We start from the raw sequence: 16,525 nt of genomic DNA on the forward strand, positions 1-16,525 counted from the left end.
TTTATTATTCTATACCAAAAGGGAAATTGCTCAAGGCAGTAGAAGAGTGCATTGATCACCATGGTTCTATCGCTTTTCGGAACGCTTTCGGTATATCAGTAGAAGGCTTTCTCGGGTTGTTATCTATGTACCTCTCCTCAATTTTTTGTACATGGAATGGGCATATTTGCCTCCAAAAATCCGGAATACCCATAGGCTCCTGTATTGCACCTACACTAAGTGACATTTTTCTGGCTTCCACAGACAGGACCTTGGCTTCCACCCTTCCCAGCTCGTCAGTGGTACGGACGTTTCGATACGTCAATGTTTATCTCGTGGTCATAAATAGTCACATGCAGCCATTACACTCGGCCTTACAGAATATTATGAATACTTTTACTTCGTCCATGTCGCCTCTAGTCTTAACACACGAGGTGCCTGACGATAGGACTATCAGATTTCTAGACATCAAGCTGGAATTCGAAGGCCACCACATTTGTTGGACCTATGAACCATGTAATAAGAAACCGGTGATTCCGTACCATTCAGCTCATTCCAAATTAGTGAAGAGAGCTATTGCTAGTCTTTGTATGTCTAATGCACTCAAAAAATCATTTCCCCACCGCATGTTGTCCAGCTTTGAAAAACAATGCAATAGGTTATCAGAAGCAGGCTGCCTCAATCACCTTTTAATTTCCGTCTCCCAGAAGCTTCAAAAGCAGATGAAGAGAAAAGGCAGGCAAATCGAAGCTAGGGAGAATAAAGATCGAAAGAAAAAAATGTCGCAGTCATTCCACACTGCCACGCTCTGTTCCATAATCTCAAAAAGATTATGAATCATGGAAAAGTAAAGGTGGTGTTTTCAGCACCCGAAAAAGTGGATAATATCTGCAATCGTGTTTACCCTTCTTCCAAGAGAGCAAGAACATGCAGGACAAAACATCAAGAACAGATCGTTCCATGATACAAGGAAGTGATTTATTAAACCCCCTTAACATGCGGTGACAAATACATTGGCCAGACAGGTAGATGCATAAATGACCAGTTACGTGAACATGACAAAGATGTCGGAAAAGAGGAAAAAGGATATATAGCAGTCCACGTAGAAAACTGCAGTGCATGTCAGCCAGAATTCAAACAATGCAATGTCATAGGACGCCACGCTGATGAACTAACCAGGGAAGTGATTGACGCCTTCAACATAAAATATAATAAACATACCTGTGTCAGTGCGCCGTCTATAATCTTATCAGACAAAGAAATGTCGTTCCTTTCGAAAAAAGGAAGAAGAAAAAGATAAAAATGTGAGAACATGTGCTTGTTATTTCTTTATGCAAGCGTGTCAATGTGCAGGTAACATGACAAAAACTGGTGAATGAGAGTGAACTTGCCGTCTAGAAAATTTGTTAAATTTATTCGCGCATGCCTAATTGAACCATGTTATCTTTTTAGACCTTTAAGGTAGTGCAGTTGTCAGCATAACCTTGTCACCTTCTTTTGCCAAACACTTGTTAGATTTCATCGACTTTTGGTTATTAATTTTTCCTTGTTTATGGCTCATTACACCCTATGACATTATTCGCTACGTAGTTAACCATAGTGCTTGGTCACCGTTACTAACTCTCTTTTATTATTTCATCTTGTTTTATCCTTACCACCCTGTTACGTTTTTATCGCTTTCATGGCCATTTACACCTGACTTTGACTGCTTCTGATTGCATCTGCTACTCCCTTCCTTCCTATATATTGTGCACCTGTTGCTCAATAAAGATCAGTTGTAAGTCAGCGCTCGTGTTGTTTCTTTTCTTCGTCCCTGTATTGTGTGCGCTGTTTTTCAGTATGAGTACATACCAACTCGCCCAGTCTTATACTTTGTTTTTTTTGTGGTCCTCTCTGTTCCTACAACCACCTGGCTCCCTTCCGCTGCTGCCTTCGACGCAACACCAGCGGCGCGTCGCAGTTCATTCACTCGCGACCGTCCTGTCTGCAAGGCATCCGCACTTCACCTGGGACGCTCAATATCTCGTCAATATTTTCCTTCAACCTGCAGTTTTGTGTGTTTTTCTTTGTGTTTTCGTTTCTAATTGGCTTTTTTCCTTTAAATTATAAATGCAGCTTCGTTTTGTTTCGTCTGATCTTTCTGTTGTCTTGTTCGAACCTGCACGCGACAGCGTTCCGTCTGGCACTCGGTGACGCGTTACAATTTCGTGACAATCAGCCATCTTGGCCTGCTCGCCTAATTTCCTGCTCGCGCCAGCCATGGCACCCGTTCTGTTGGGACACCACCGTTTTCTGTGCAGCTTCAGCTCCGCTGAACCGTTTTTTCGGGTGACCGTCCTTTGAAATGGTCCAGCGCGGCCATGCTCACAGCGCCGTCTTCGGCGGCCCATTTCTTTGCTACCGCGCTGCTAGCTAAGGGCGCATTCACACTTGAACAATAATCCGGCGAGCGAATCGCATTCGCTTGCCGGAAAAACTAGGACCTGTTCTCATCTGTTGACGCCCGGGCGAGGCGGAACCGCCGCGCCGCTGCTATTTCTCGCTTTTTCCACACATTTCCCGGCCAACACGTCAGCGCTCACGGCGTATACAGATATGGTTAGAAAAGAGAATAAATCGATGCTGTCTGTGTACCATAACCGTATGCACGCTTGCGTACGCAAGCACATTCCCAATTTTAGTTCAGCGTATGCAGACTCGCAACGAAACGCCCAGCCTAGTGGCGCCATCTGCTTGTCCGGACGGGAACTAGTACTGTCAACAAAACCGGCGCTCCTCGTAGGCCTAGTAGCGCCAGAATCGTCACTCAAAATAAAAATAAAGCAAATTTATCACTTATACTTTTGCTTATAGGTGAGGTGAGACGAAGCGATGTACCGGCGTCCGATTTATGACCAGTGAACGCGCTCAGAAAGGCCGCGGAAAATTCGGGTCCAGCCCGACGCCATCGCCGCGCCGCTTTCCGCCTCGCTCGTCGTCAAAAGCGGCCGAATCCGCTTCGCTCGCCGGATTTTTGGACAAGTGTGAACGGGTTAACTCGGCGGCAGCCACGACGAGCGCCTTCCGCTCGGCTTCCTTCCCGCACATCTGTCTGCCCTCTACTCTCTAACGTGCATCGCTCGTCCTGCTGTGCTACTTGGTCTCGTGAACGACCGTTTGGTGCGCCCCTCTCTAATTCACATGCACCTCAAAGCCATGGTTTGTGGATTAGTGGACTCCTTCAAACAGCTTCTCGGTCTGTTTGGACGGCAGTTTCGCGCGCTTCGGCCGTGATGCGCGGCGGCGGCAGTCGCTGGTTTCGGCAGGTGCATTCAAGGGATGGCCCGTGGGTACGGGTTGGGAAGTGACTGCTGTGCGTGCCGAGATGGCGGTGTATGCAGACGTGTCCACATCTCCGTCGCTGCGAAAAGGCAATGCGCTAGAGGACAAGCCTTTTTATGCCCGTATGAGCATCCTTTCGAGAGGTTCATGTTTATTGTGTGGGCAAGGGCAGTGTAATGCGAGTCGTCGGACAACGGAAGCGAATTATTCTTCATCTTAATGGAACGGCAGCGCACAAGCAAACACAGATAGAAATAAGGGGACAAGCGATGACTAGCCCAGTTTGCCCCTTTACTGAATTTCTCGCCATATGGTTCATACTGACGTAGAAGTCAGTGGCTTGATTGGGGTGCTTGCGATGAGACACTGACGGGAGAGTGTGTTAAGCAGTAACTCGAGCGAGTTTAAGCCGCGATGTGATTAAAACAGGTTTTAATGAGGCAACAATGACCCGTGGCACGAGCAAATTTTATTTCGCAGTGTTGGGCACACTTGGGTCAACAAGCAAGAGGGGGAACAGGAACGAGCAGTGCTGCCATGATTAGTATGAGCACATCTTGCTTGACAGACACACCATTACTGCGGCTGGGTGAGTCGTCCACAACAGTAGGGAGCAAACTGCAGCGGAGAATAACTGCTCTGCCCCGCGGTCCAGTGTGGCCATGCATTCACGTTGAAAAAAAATTAGGCACCTAATATGGCATCGTGCGTGACACGGAGTATTACGACGAGTGATACGTCTGCAATGCTGCAGCTATGTACTCGCAACCAAGGCGCGGTCCCCCACGCGTTCGCGCTTTTCACCATATATGCCCACGCGGCCTAAGAAGCTTTGTTCTTTGAGGCAAAAATTCGCATCACCGACCATTATATACGAACGGTCGACGTGTTTGTGAATATTGATTTCGGGCAAGACCGACCGAGGCATGCAAACAATACAGTGAGCGTTGAGCGTAAAACCATGGTCCTGGGGGCGGCCCATTGTTCATTATACGTACTAAATACAAAACCAAATCTCACTTGACAAAAGCATTCTGGTGTCTAATGTCGAGAGCTGTCTACGGCGAAACACTTAAAAATAATTTTTTAAGAATTATTCTTGTTGGACATATTTTTGTACCTCTTGGACGATTTTACAACCTAGAAAATACATGTGCATCGATCATACTGCAACTAGTACGGGCCAACGCATAAAATACCGGGTATGGACACGGTTGTGGGCTAATATCTGTGAGTGTGATCGGATTCGGCACAAATGTAGGCTTATTTTACTGTGTTGCGATTGAAGCAGACGTGTATCTCAATGGACCTCGCAGGAGCATCTGCGACATGTAGACGTTGGTGAGTGGCGACACCACGGGTTCCTGAGCATCCTCAGAAACATCCCCGCAGGGGGATGGTGAGTAGTGCAGCACCACGGACCCGAGCGCCGGCGCTTAGCCGTGCATGGAATCGCCGTGTCCGGGATAAAAGGGGATCATGGTGGTTGAACCGATGCCGAGTACTTGAACCTTTAACGCCGCTCGGTGGAGGCAACGAACCACTTTGGCACCAGCTTCCTGCAGACGGCACATCCAGCCTGACCCGACCGGGAAAAATCGGCAATTGTCTTTTCCTCTCTGCCTCTCCAACTTTCACTTTACTGTCCCTTTCTCAGAACTCTCCTGTATCCTACTCACTTTTTGATTCTTCATTTTTTCTGGTGACGAGGGTTAACCTTGTGTGACGAACTGCTCTGAGTTGCGTCATACTTAGTTATATTTGAGGTGTACTGCTGGCGTGGCCGGGACTTGCAAGTTTCTATCTCATCCCCTCGTTGGCCTCCGTAGTGGGCGGCTAGCACCGTGGCCGAACACTATATCATATTTTATCGCCCTACTTCCCATTCATAATCATCACACTCTGACAAGGTTGCGGACCGGTGATATCAGTGCCTACTGCGTCAGAAAAATGAAAGAATCATTTCCAAGATATCACGTCTTTTATAGTGAGGAAACAGAAAAAAACTGCAAGAACTATGTCCCCGTTCCTATAGTCACAATATATTTAACTGATGCGCCCTGTCCAGGCTACAAACTGTCAAAAATGCCCAGTGGTGACGTATTACTAGACATCAAAGACATCGTCCAATACTCCAAACTTTATTTTTCTAACCAAGTGTTCATTGGGGACAACACTGCATCGATCATTACACAGCGATCCCTGAACACCGTCTGTGGTGTGATTTCTCAAACAGGTTTAATCCACCTCACTGAGAGAAAGAGACGCCGGAAGGTCTAAAGGAGCAAGATGTGATAAATTTACACCATATAAATGTAAGGAAAGATGACAAACAAATATCAACAGAACATATGTTCCTGACGGTCAACTTCAGCACACTCCCAGAGTACAAAGAAATAGGGTACTTGAAATTAAAGTCCGCGAATACATCTTAATTCTACGATGACGTTTCAATTATCTGAGGTATAGTCATGGTCAGAGAGCTGCCGTGGCTAAAAACTTTGCGCTAAATGCGCCTCAAAAGACCATGCTTCCGAGAACTGTGAAGAAACAGCACTTCGCCGAGGAAATTTCGAAAGTAATCACCCCGTATACTCAAGGTCGTCTCCCTCAGGGAAGAACGAGAAAGAGATAGTTACAATGCATACAAAAAATATTACTTTCAAAGAAGCAAGACGTCTCTTTCACGCGAAGAACACTTTTACCTTCAACGCAAAAAGAAACTTTGCTGATATGGTGCGCAGAGGCGGTGCACCACACAGCACTTCGACATCGGCCAGGCCACCTTCACCTTGAGCCAATGTCAGGGCCATCCACATCCTAGACAGGGACAGCGAAAGCTGCTCTGCTATCTGCAAAGCAGAGAGTGCCGGCCCAGGGGTCGGCACCCCGCAGCACTTCCCCCGCAGCGGAAGGCTTGAATCTCACACGCCCGCGGATTCGTGGACCTCCAGCACCTCTCAAGAGGTGGTGGATGTAACTCCTATGCCGCCCACTTTGAAGCGGCAGAACTGCTCTCTCGAGCGAAAAAAATGCAGAGCCCTGATAACGGGTCCAAAAAAGTAAATTCCCCCCGTTTCATTCCAATCTAAAACACAAGCATAAACTGCCAGGCTCACTTCCCCTTTTGGGGTGGCGAGCGCTGTGACTGTAAGGGCCACGGGAAAAGCCACCTATTGCTGAGAAATTACAGGGACATAACACATACTTTAGGGTAATGTTGCATCTAGCTTTGTTTGCTTTCAGGAGAGCAATTTACAAGATGCAAGTATCTTGAAACATTATAAAACTTTTCGACGCGATAACGAACAGGCAAATATACCCTCGGGGGGCGCCGGAAATGCCATTCAAAGTGGCGTCCCTGCTCAAGAAATCATACTTAAGACAAAACTTGAGGCAGTTGCGGTAAGCGTCGCCAGCTGGAAAACCATAAAAATATGTTCTGTATATCCTCGTTCACATATCACATTAACAATCCAAGATTTAGAAGGCCTGATCGATGCACTGCCGGAGTCATATCTCGTAGTTGGCGATTTTACTGCTCACTCCCACTTTTGGAGAAGCGAACGATGTGACTGTAGGGGCCACGGGAAAAGCCACATATTTGTGCCTAAGCTCAGCCAGAAATGCGACTCTTTGATCTACCTTCTGCATCACCATGTCTTTTTAACGATTTTAAATAGGATGTTTTAAATGACCCCCTGGGAAGTGATCACCTGCCTACTGTCATTAGGCTCTCATCGTCTACTCCAGTCGTCCCCACATGACCACGGCGCTGGAAAATACACCTCGCCGACTGGTAGTTTTCACAAGTACGTGCCACTCTGGAAAAAATTTTTTATGAAGTCTTCCGAATAGAAGAAGTTAATGAACAGTTTACTGAGTGCAAATATAGGCCGCAGCACTTACTTGACCGCGAACAGGGCTCGTACAAAGGAAACGATGTATGGAGGACCCCAGAATGCACGCCGACAAAAAAAAAAACAGAAAAACTAAACCTGGGACGCTCTCTGTCGGTATCCTACTGCAGAGCACTTGGTTACCTTTAAGAGCGCGGTACATTCGAAGAAATGCAGAGAAAAACTCCTTTCACATTTCCGCTGTTGAGAAAACCCGGCACACAAACACCTTTAGAAGAAAAGGCCAATATATTGAGCGAGCATTTTGCTAAGTCTCAAGGTCGTCCAACTACACGAACCCAATCCAGAAACACAAAAAATACCTCAAAAACAAAAACTTCTATCTAGAGCAGGCATGCATGAGTACAACCAGCCTATCTTACTGCAGGAATTTAATCACGTGGTATGTTCTGGTAAAAAAGCACCAGGTCCACACAAAGTGTATTGCACTATGCTTGCCCTTCTCTCTGAAGATGCCATAGCGGCACTGTTGAAATTCTCTAATAATATCTGGTAAAATACTTGGAGTGGAAAAAAGCGGTGATAGTATCTTTCTGAAACCCGGAATACCACTACCATGTCGTAACAGTTAACGATCTGTGGCCCTCACCAGCTGCATTCCTAAATCTTTAGAAAGTGTAGTAAACATTAGACTGCCTTCGTACTTGAATCTGGCAAGTTTTAGACATACATTGATATGTATTTAAACATGTTCAACCACCGCTCATCCTGCACGCCTAGAAAACACTCCCCTGGGAGGCGTTTATCCACAAGCAGCACTGTTTCGGGATCTTCGACTTCGAGAAGGCATATGATACCACGTTTAAGTTCGGCATCCTCCATGACCTAGCAGAGCTAGGTATCCGCGGCATAATGCTGAACTTCTTGACCGACTTGCTGGTTAATCGGATATTCCGAGTCCGCTTATGAGCAACTTTCTCCATGACTTTCACCCAAGAGAACGGCGTACCCTAGGTGTGTATTCTAAGTACGACATAGTAAAAATCAATTCATTGGCTTTGGTAATATTCAACTCAATAAGGTATTTGGTTTATATAGATGACCTCCAGATAGCATGGACTTCCTCCAGAATATCTACCTGTGAGGGACAAGCACAAATCATACTAAATAAACTGTGTGCTTGAGCAGAGCGAAATTAATTCGTTTTCTCCTTAAAAAACAGTAGCTGTTCTGTTCTCACTGCGACGAGGCTTACAGGTGGATCCAAATCTGTACCTGAACCAAACGACAAGAACAAGAACACGCATTTTTAGGCGTGACATCTGACAAGGCGTCACTTTTGACATTTATACCACACATTCACATCATTAAAAGGAAGCTTCTGAAGTCCTCAATGTCTTAAATGTGCTGTCACGAAAACGGTGGAGGTCCGATAGAGCATATCGTTTACAAATCCGTTCTTCTCTGGTGGGCTGGAATCTGGATACGGGTGCGTAATGTTTTGTTCAGCTAGGACATCCTATCTAAAACGATTAGACCCTGTTCATTATCTTGTGTGCGCCTATCATCTGGAGCATACAGAACATCACCGGTAGCCGGCCTTTACGTTGAATCTACTGAGCCTGCTCTATAGGATTGAAGACAGGCAGACAGAGAAACCTAATTTCTACAAGCGAGTTTTAGACACGGCTGGGTCCCTGGGCCACTGCACGGTCCCGCACTGCATCAAGTAGGTCATGCCGGGACATGACGTCGGCAGCCCGAGTCACAGCAGCAAGTTGCGATGTCCGGTCTACAGACATGAGCAGTACCTCCCAGTCCTCCCAGCTCGAGATGGCGTGCTGTCCCCGCGGGGGAGGGTTAGCAGGGCAGCCGAAAAAGATATGGGAGAGTGTGGCGTGAGGGTCACCGCATAGGGAGTATGCAGGGGATGTGCCGCAATAGTGGGATAAAAGCTGAGGGGATGACAGAGAGCGGGTCTGGAGGCGTCTGAAGAGGATCTGTTGGGAGTGCGTAAGAGAGGGGTGGGGAGGGGGTAAGTCCGATAGACCAAACGGGGTATTTGCGTGAGCACTGCAAAGGTGTGCACCCGCTCCCTCGAGAATCCTAGATCGTGACTGTTCTGAGCCCAGCAAATCAAACCTCGGGACGGGCCAACTTATTGGCAGTCTCGTTGAATCGCAATTGCGCATGTGTCCTAATAATTCTTTCTGGCCCGAAACGTATCTGCCATCCCTTAACAACCAAGTGTCTCTAGAAATGTTTACTCAACAGCAAACCACATTTTATGAGGCCACTAATACAGCGCATTGAAGATAAATGCTAAGAGTTAGCACTGGTAAGAGGATTGTAGTGTGGGCTAGTTTGTTCATACTTTTTACGGCACTGAAAAATTACAGGATTGCACTAAAGTCTGCATGAGAGCGGAATTGCGAAAGCCTTTTCCTTTCCTACTTGTCCCTCCATTGTTTGTTTTCAAGCTTTTATTTTTATATTTCAAATTTTGTTTTATTTCAATTTTATTCATTTTATTTTTCAAGTTTTTATTTGTTCATTTTTATTTTTATTTAAATTTGATGCATTTTTATTTTTTATACTAACCAAGCCTGCTCTTTCATTTATATCTTTTTCATCGGCGTTCAGACAAAAACTGCTTCAAACAGAGCATTTATTTTTATTTATTCAATTTAATTAACTCAGTACAATTGATCAATAAACTTTTCCAATTTCAAGTTCTACTCAAGCAGTACCTAGCGCAATCAAACTTTCGCACATTTATCTCTGCAGAATGACATAATCGCGCGGACAAAATTTGCGGACACTTTGCTGACGCGCAATAACCATTTAATGCTTCCGCTTTATTTTTGCACAAAGATAAGAATATCTGCCACCATTGTACAGCCTCCTTTCAGTAAGTGACACCACACTGACATATTTTCACAAAATTCAAAGGCAACATGGGCAGATACTACAAGAAATATTTGTACTGCAAGAAAAACGACACCTACACCGAATTTTATGCTGTTGGCGCAAAAAATATAAAGTATTTTTGGAAGTGCAGTTTTCAAAGAAAACCTGAAAAATTATACGGCTTCCGCAATGCGCATCAATTTTTACTGCCAAGTGTTATGTTGTCTCTGGCTGTAGAGCAAATAATAAATGAGAATATCAAAAGCAGCATTGTCTACGGTGACTCCCTGAGCATGTACGCAGCACTGCACTGCAGAAATGCTGTTGAACCCATAATAGGATACAATATATATAACATAGTTAAAACCACAAAACAAAAACCGAACATTAAGTTAGGCTGGGTCCTAGACACGCTGCAACTGGGGGTAATGAGAAAACAGGTGCATGCGTTGCACAAGCCAGGAATGGTCAAATAAAACAAGTGAGGACACCGCGCAGAGATTGTTTTAAGTTAATGCACAGTAAACTCAGAAATAAGTAGCTGGGAGCATGGGAAGGGCACGTAAACAACAGACTGCTTTCTGTAAAGCCTATTTTAGGAGAACGACAATCATGTAGGCATCAAAAACACTTTACCGAAGCCATTTTATGTCGGCTACGCACTGGACACAAACCTCAGATACAACTTCCTAGTGACAAAAAACAACAACAAACCTCTCTGTGAAAGGTGTGGCGCTGAACTCGCAGTAAACCACATTTTAATTTCATCAATGAAACTAGAAAAACTAAGAAAGCAATATTTCAGAACATTTTACAACAAACGCCCACCTTTAGACCCAATGTCGCTTTTAGGTGATCGAGCACTGGATGATTTTTTATGTATTTTTAAATTTCTCAAAGAAACCAGTGTTTGAAACAAACTCTAGGTGTAAAATGCTTAGCTTTAATAAAAATTCTAAACTTGTGTTTGGCGCATTATAACGCCTCCTGCAATTTTTGGATTGCTCGGCTGAAACCCAGGAAACCAACTGGGCCATCTGGTTGGCGTGATGAAAAAAACTGAAAGTCTACGATCCAAATAGGCTGCCTATATGGGAGTGATGCCACCAGCTTGACAGTCCGTATGGCAAGCCTTCGCACAATGAATCTGCGCAACTGAAAGTCTACGATCCAAATAGGCTGTCTAAATGGGAGTGATGCCACCAGCTTGACAGTCCGTATGGCAAGCCTTCGCACAATGAATCTGCAAGCGGCAAAACAAATTCGAGTAACCAATCAGATCGATCCGGTGCGGAGATTCAGTGATTAAGGCGCTCGTCTATGAGCCGGAGTGCCCAAGTTCGAACCCGACAGCGGGGGCCGCGTTTCGATGGAGGCGAAACGCAAAGGTGCTCGTGTGCTGCGTGATGTCAGTGCACGTTAAAGATCCCCAGTGGTCGAAATTACTCCAAAGACCTCCACTACGACACATCTTTCTCCCTTTCTTTTTTCACTTCCTCCTTTATTCTTTCCCTTACGGTGAGGCTGAGGTGTCCGCCGAAATATCAGACAGATACTGCGCGATTTTGTTTCCCCAACAACCAATTTTCAATTTCCTCCTTTTACCCGCCGCGGTGGCTGAGTGGTTAGGGCGCTCGTCTACTGAGCCGAAGAGCCCGGGTTCGAACCCTACTGGGGTGGCCGCGTTTCGATGAAGGCGAAACGCAAAGGCGCCCTTGTGCTGTGCGATGTCAGTGCACGTTAAAAATCTGCAGGTGGCCGAAATTATTCCAGAGACCTTCACTACGGCACCTCTTCTTTCCTTTCTTCTTCCACTTCCTCCTTTCACTTCCTCCTTTATCCCTTCCCTTATGGCGCGGTTTGGGTGTAGGAAAAGATCAGCTATTAAATAGTGTTAGTTTGCAGAACCGTGAATTTTAGCTTCACGCTCCATAATGCTCAAATAGAGGGGACGAGCGTTTGTTTATTCTTACATTCTAGGCACCAACGCTCAGATGCAGACCCGTCACTAGGCAATATATAAAGCAGCCTCTTGTTGTCCATGAGAACATTATTCTCGCTGCCGTAAACATAATGAACGGAGAAAGAAACGAAGCAGGTACGTTAGATTAGTTTGTTTTAATTTGTGTGTAAGTTGAACATGAACATTTTTAAACTATCAAAAATCATCCGTCACTATCATGAAACATAGTTTACGTGGTTGCCATGCATAGGACCGACCGTGTGGTAGCAGTATTTCATTTTCCGTAGATGCGGCAGAAAAAATAAATCTTTCGCGGCTGCTTTCTATGCGCTCGACAGCTTTTATTTTTACTGTGCAAAATGCAAAGGCGTTTTCGTTGCTCCAGTTACAAAGCAGTGTGGCATTTGTATTCCGTTCGATTTCCGGCTCGTCCTCGTTAGTACGAGCAGGTGCGCGCACTCGATTCAGTTTTCTGTGCCAAACTTCCGGTGCGTGTTTCTATAGCTCGAGCATGCGCCGAATATCAAATCGATACATGAAATGAGGCTCCTGCCTGTCGAACTCCTGCTGTGGTCTACCTCCGGCTTCACACGCAGGTAGCACTTACGACTGAGTTTCTGGGTGCGAAGTTTCCCTTTCGCGGCGAAGAATGGCCGGGACTGCGTGCTGTCTGCAGCAATAGCAGCCGAAAACAAAGCAATTGCATATTTTTTTCGGCTTTTATGACTATACCTCTCATTGGGTCTTTCTGCTGCAAAGGGAGCGCTTGCACTTTCCGCGTGCAGATTAGGTTGAAAAATATTCTAATCTTAAGATTTATCCTCGCTTTATGTTTCAGAACTCTTCGTCGCGTCGTCGCTCATCGGCTGCTTTTTAATGGAAGCTCTTATTCAATCACATCTGCAAGGGTTGCAGCAGCTCAAAGAGACTCATGTCGTTCACTGCGAAGCATCGACCACAGACAGCACGACTGGAGACTCAGCCACTAGTATAAAGGTAAAGGACGCACACCTGGCAGGAATTTCGGTCTGGCAACACGGCCTATAGGCGGAACTGTGCAGTGCAAACAATCATGTGTTATTTCGTTGCTTGCGCAAGTTGTGTATTTGTGAAGCGTCGTTTGAAGGTAAAACCATTTAGATGAAAACATTCAAAATTTTGAGCTATTATAAATTATATCTTGGTGGTCAGCCCCGTCTTATCTATAAGTGTTCCTTATCGTCGTCCACTTCTTCTTGTGCGCTGTTTATAATAGTTCAACATGAGCTAACTAGCCGGAGCAAAAACTTTAACAGACAAGTTTTTGAAAACTTGACAAAATCTGCTTTCGTGATGGCTTGATGGCAGTTTGGCGTAGAAACGCACTTCAAATATTAGCATTAATTGATATCTGTTGGTGGGTTTCAGGGCGTGTTAGTGAATGTTTCTTCCGAGCAAATTTTGATGTTGCAGTGCAGGAACCGGCAACTGACAATATCACCTCTTCTAAGAAATACCTTGGTATCTTTAGGTCGGATGGCTTATACTGTGCTTCAGCGATTAGAGGAAATGAGCCCATAGTTTTTAAAGGTGCGGATCATTGCAAAGAGACACATGGATTGAACCAGATTTCGCTTTTTCGGCACATTATTTTCTTTTTACTGGCAGTGAGGTCCTTGTCCAGTAGAGGTGACCAATGAGCAGAAAATGACACAATAGGGTATATCAATCATCCTTTGCATTGCAAATAAGAATGGAGATCTGCGCTCAAAGGCGATTACCTAACGCGGCTCATTAAAACTGACTTCAGAGTCACACTCCTGCAAATGACGTAGTGGCGGGAACCACTGCAATGTTTTTTTTTGTTTATCTTCAAAGCCAGCAGAACACAGATTTACCACGTTGTTTGCGGTCCGAGATGCGACTAGATTTATCCGGAATGGTTGCAGCCATCCGCAACTGATTCTACGTTGTTCGAGGTTGTGATAGTTGCTTTGCGCGCCGTATCTCTAAAGTTCATTGTCAGCTTTAAACTGAGCACGGCGGAGAGCGGCGGTGATTCTGTTCTCTAATGACCACCAAGCAGCTGTGTTGATGTGGTTGCGGCCGAGTTTCTCAGTTTCCTTTCGTGAGCAATGAGCCCAACCAAGACCTCCATTGCCAGCTAATTTGCTCGTCGATTGTCACGACGGTTACCTCCAAGTGAAGAAATGACAGTTACGGTGTGTTGGCACTGACAGACACCATGAAAAGCTACACTATATCTAGCCGTCGTGCAAGATCATTTTGTAGCGAGAGATACACTGGGCTACCAGTCGAGCATTTCGCGGCGCATGGCAGAGGAAAGTAGTGCGCATGCGCCGTTACAATGGCAACCGAAGAGGAGCAAAGTGCGGCGCGCGCTTCGACGTCGCCGCGCCTGCGCGCCCGCTGCACCGTCAGAGCAGAGCGTGACGTCACGCGAATGAGCTGTTGTGCGCATGCATGCGCCGATACCTTGGTAACCAGAGAGACCTCACTGTTGAGCCGCGTTCTTCGTCCCCGCCTCGCCGCACGCCGCTCTATGCCCCGAACTGCGCTTCGCATGCGCAGCATTGCGTATAAAATGTGGGGATGTAGCTGGCGTCTGTATCACAAAGTTTGACATGCACGCAGAGAAGGAGAGTGCAGCTGCTGCTAAACGTCGGTATAGACAAGAGAAGATTAACTCTTCCGATCCTGAGGTTGTCGTGTGGCAGTTGGCTTGAACCAAATAAGAACGCTGGAGTCTGTGTGTATGTGAAACAGGGTATCACGGATCTCAGACATCTCCCTTCGATCGCGGTGAATAATGGTGAAGCCTGCTGTGTTCGGCTTCTGGAAAGCGGTATTATCATCCGAGGAGTCTACGGGGCACCGGGAACATCTGTCAAGCTGACGATTGATGTGGTTGCCACGTGTATACCAGCCTACGGCACAGTTTCACAGTTGTGTGTGACTTTGGGTGATTTCAACAAGAAACAGGACTCTCTTGGTCAGTGCATGAAAGAAAGGTTTTACTTTAATTTAGCTTCGGAACCTCGCGTCCAGACTACCCAGTGGAGAACTACTATATAGAGCTTGTATACTAAAGAGGCTCTACCAAATCGAAATATTGTATCGACCGAATTGTGACCGCTGCATGCTACTTCACAGATCATCGTGCAGTCTTCCTCTTTGTCAACCAAAATCAATAAAAGATGTCTCTACCTAATGTCTCTCATTGCTAAACATGCAGTGACCACAACAAGCTCAGCCATGGAAACGCACCTATCGCTATGTATATCCTGGCATAGCCGAGCTAAGCCACTGCCAATTTTTAGTAGCGACAAAAGACACGCAAACTGTGGAAAATATACACCACTGAGAGGCATTGAGCGCTACAAATTCAGTGCACAAATTTGACTCTGTAAAGTGGGCAGTGTTTCGAAGAACTTGTTTTTTGAAACGTTGGATTTACTAGAAGTGTTAGAATCACTATAAAATATGTACGCACTGCTTTCCTCTCGTTAATCGCTTTAATAGGGATGTCGTACAAAAATGTCGTGCCTGTTTCTGTCATAGTTGAACATCAAACTAAACTAATTCATGGTTGCAATTTTCGACTCTTTTGTATGCGAATTTGTAGTTGAACAAAATAACTTCTCAGAGCTGGTACTAAATAATAACATTCTGTTTTGAACGGAATGATTGAAGACCAACTGGGTATCTAATATCAACTAAAGAAATAAATTCGTCGTTTCTCGTGTATGTTAAACAAGGACCTTGAAACAACAGCAATCACTTTCGTGGTGAATATATAAAAATCAAGCGGATTTAAAGCCAAAATCTTACGTGGCATGAAAAAGGAAACGACAAGCGGTGTTTCATTCTTTTGTAGCCGGCGTTGCGAGTCAAGATAAAAGATGGCATTGTGTTTTCACCGTACAGTTCTGCCAACGATGTACCGCCATCTCTCTACATCCTCATCACCGAAAGCCTTAGATGCCATGGCAAAAAAACTGCGCTGGTAAGGACATCGTTTTTCGTAACTGTTTCCGCCCACAGAGAGAGATCAGGTTTTCGTCACTCAAACATGGGACTTATACGTTCTCTCAGCGAAAGAATGAACTGGTGACAGCGGAGCTGACATGTTTAGACTTCATGTGTATCAGTATGCTTACTCTGTGTGTATGGGGCCGATAGAACTTTGTTAGAGCCTGTTTTCAAGAGTTAATGTTACTGGTTCGTCAAGCATATATGCTACTCGTGCTGCCGCCTGCTGCTCAACTCTCGGCATCGCGTAGCATTCCCCGTGGGCTTGAGGACATTTAAGCTCCAACTCAATTTCTCTTTCCAATCATTAAGCATGTTCGCTGCGCGTACTCCTTGTAATGACCTATTTCGTTGCGAGCAGCTGGCTTTGTTTCAATAAATTTGCTTTTGCGTTCACGCACACGTATGTGCACTTGTTTTTGAAAGCATCCGGTCGTGGTCTAGCTTTCTTGCTACGGTA

General features: G+C 45.5%; 1 pseudogene; it reads left to right on the forward strand.

Annotated features, from left to right (window-relative positions):
• LOC144095475 (3-[(3aS,4S,7aS)-7a-methyl-1,5-dioxo-octahydro-1H-inden-4-yl]propanoyl:CoA ligase-like) overlaps nucleotides 1-16,525 on the forward strand; it is a 58,842-nt pseudogene that overhangs the window by 17,977 nt on the left and 24,340 nt on the right.

The sequence above is a fragment of the Amblyomma americanum genome, chromosome 6 (assembly GCF_052857255.1).
Source record: "Amblyomma americanum isolate KBUSLIRL-KWMA chromosome 6, ASM5285725v1, whole genome shotgun sequence".
Lineage (NCBI taxonomy): Eukaryota > Metazoa > Arthropoda > Arachnida > Ixodida > Ixodidae > Amblyomma > Amblyomma americanum.